Source organism: Frankliniella occidentalis, unplaced genomic scaffold (assembly GCF_000697945.3).
Source record: "Frankliniella occidentalis isolate FOCC.00 unplaced genomic scaffold, Focc_3.1 Scaffold1016, whole genome shotgun sequence".
NCBI lineage: Eukaryota > Metazoa > Arthropoda > Insecta > Thysanoptera > Thripidae > Frankliniella > Frankliniella occidentalis.
The window spans coordinates 7,978-10,839 of NW_026268122.1; positions in this window are offsets into that span (position 1 = coordinate 7,978).

The following is a 2,862-nucleotide window of genomic DNA, read 5'->3' on the forward strand; positions in this document are numbered from 1 at the left end:
GGGGAGTAGGGAGGGTGAGGAGGGAGGAAAGGAGGCTCTCGTCGATCTGCTGCTGGCTATTACACCGCGGCACGCGCAACCTGAATCCGACTCTGTGTCCGTCCGTCTTGTCTGTCTGCCTTTCCCTGCGCGCCGCGTCCGCCGCGAGTGAATGTGCGCGGAGCGAGGTTGTCATGCTTGTGTTGGCCTTCCTGCAGTCTCGCAAGGAAAAAAGGCAGGAAGAGTAAAAGCAAAAGTACGTATACACGCGGCGGCGAGTGCTCTCTTTGCTCTATTCGCAGTTTCTTTCAATTCATTTCTTGACTTGTGTGTGTGTTGTTGTTTTTTGTTGTGTATGTGCCTTGTTTTCTTTTCCTCTTCTTCCCCTTCCGTGGTTTTTCCTGCTTCCACCTGATGGCGGCCTTGGGCAGTAAGTGGCCGGCACAAACAGCGGGCCCATATGCGGCTAAGTTGGCGGAACGGCCGCGCGGCCGGCACACACGAGTTGACGTCCTTCTTATGGGTTTTTATTTTTATTATTGTCATCATCGTAATAAAAACAACAAAAACAGCCGTTCCAAAAAGTGGCAGGCGTTTTTTTCTCCTTTTCTTTTTTCTCTCCGCGCCGATCCTTTCCCCCTGCCCCTCCCACCCCCCCTCTCTCTCTCCTCTCTTCTTGGTCGTGTGGCCAGGGACGTTTATATATTTTTTGTTGATGTTGGTTCGACTACAGCAAGCGAGCGCACACGACCGATGGGTGCAAAATGGACCAATTTCGTCGCCACAAGCAACACTATACGGCGCCCATAGTCGTGGGGGAAAGGAAGCGCTGCTGTGGCACCGAAGAGAGAGAGAGAGAGAGAGAGAAAGTGAGTGGGTTCTTATCGGGAAGTGGCGTGGCGGGGCGCGGCGGTACAAGAGCCCCTCTGGGACCACTGGCGGCGCCCGTGACGCGACCGTCTCTGCTTGCTTGGACACCGCCCACACACACACGCACACACAGTGAATCCCCGCGAAAAGAAACAACAACAACAACGCCCCAGACAATCACGGTGTGTAGCGTGCGCGAAGACACGTGACGCTTGCCCCGCCACCGTTCGGCGAGCAGCGGGGGAGGAGAGGGCACGGGGAGGCAGGGGAGGGGGAAGGGAAAGGGGTGACACGTGACGGAAGCCAACCTCCCCTCCTTCTCTGTGGCACGCGCGCGAGCCACCGGGGCCGGGCTTCACCGGAGGAGGGAGGGGGGGCCAGGAGAGAGAGAGAGAGAGAGAGAGAGAGAGAGAGTTTAGTTTAGCAAATGATTTATTGGGGGGATTTCGTACAAAATGGGCCGAAAAAGGGGTTGAGTCTTTTTGTCACAAGTAGCTGTCAAAGCAGCGAGCATGCAGTGCTGCTTGTTTGCGTCTAAAGTATAATGTTTAATACAGCACTGAATAAAATTAGAAAAAATACAGATTTGTTTTTTTGTGAGGGAGAGAGGTTGTTTTTTTTGTTTTTTTTTGTATTACAAGGTAAATTGAATTGTTGTTAATAATACTGGCTAACTAAAATTACGTGAGGCACTTGTCATAATTTTTTTAAGGAAATTATTGTTTGGGCACAAAAGATACAATTCATTTAGTTTTGTTAAGAGCTCTGGCACATCTACATTTCGTCGGTAAACATTTGTGAATGTGTAGACTGCTCTTCTTATGTTACTATCCCTCTTGCAATGACAAATAATGTCAGCAAATAATTGTTCATCTAATTTAGTTTGATCAAAAGACATTGAACAAATAATTATTTCAAGTTCATCACATTCTTGTTCCTTTGCTTTCATTTGTTCTAGTACCACCTTGGTGTCTTGTGCTAATTGTATTGGGGGTTTGGATGATTCTGATGATAAGGGTGATTCGGGAGAGAGAGATGTAGTTTGTCTCAGGACTTTTGATAACACTTCAGGTGATTGTGGTGAGAGAAGTCTTTTCTTGGGGTGAGCATTTGAATCATTTGAATGAGGTTCAAGGGGCACACTGAGGGAGGGAGGGAGGGGGAGGGGAACAGTCACAGCTGGGGTGGAGCGGGGCTGGGAGGTTGCGGCGGCGGCGGTGGTGGCGACCACGGCAGCGGCAGCGGTTCCAGGCGACGATCGGCTGGGTTTTGAGGTTAGGTTCACTGGTGGGTCTTCTGGGGCTGGTTTTTCTTTTCGGATGTCTGGTGAGGGTGGGTTTCTTCGTGGCTGCACATCAGATGATTTCGGTTGGTTTCTTGTTTTGAGGTTGGAGAGGCGTAGAGATGGAGATGGTGTGTAGTTCAGGGATGGGAAGTCTTCGCTTGTTTTTTGTTTCACTTTGCATTCTTCGACAGGGTGTGTTGTGCTCCTGCAAAAAGTGCACACTTTCAGGTTTGTTTGAATGTAGAGTGTGTGCTTGTGTCCCTCTGGGCTGGTGACGTGCATTATTTCTGGGCACGGCGATGTTTTGGAGAGTTCGATGTACAGCGACCTTTTCCAGGTTTTTACGTGTTTTAGATCTTCATGTTTGGTTGAGACACTTAACCTGGTTGTTGTTGACACTATTTTGCCATATGGTTCTAGAAGTTTTTGGAGGTCTTCGTCGGGCATTTCTGGCGGACAGTTTGATACTAGAACTTTTGTAGCTTGGGAAACGTACATCCGACATGGAATGAAGGTGTTGTTGATGAGTAAACCTCCGTGTTGGCACAGGGCAGTAGCAGTAGTTTGATTGGTAAGGTACACACAGAAACGGCTTCCACTCAGTCTTGAACAGTAGCGAATGTTTTGGCCGCCAACTTGGTCTGCTACAGCACGGAGCAAATCGTCTTGAGTAAATTCTTGTGTGTTTTCGAGTACTACAGACATTTTTCTTGAAGGTGCTTGGTCGA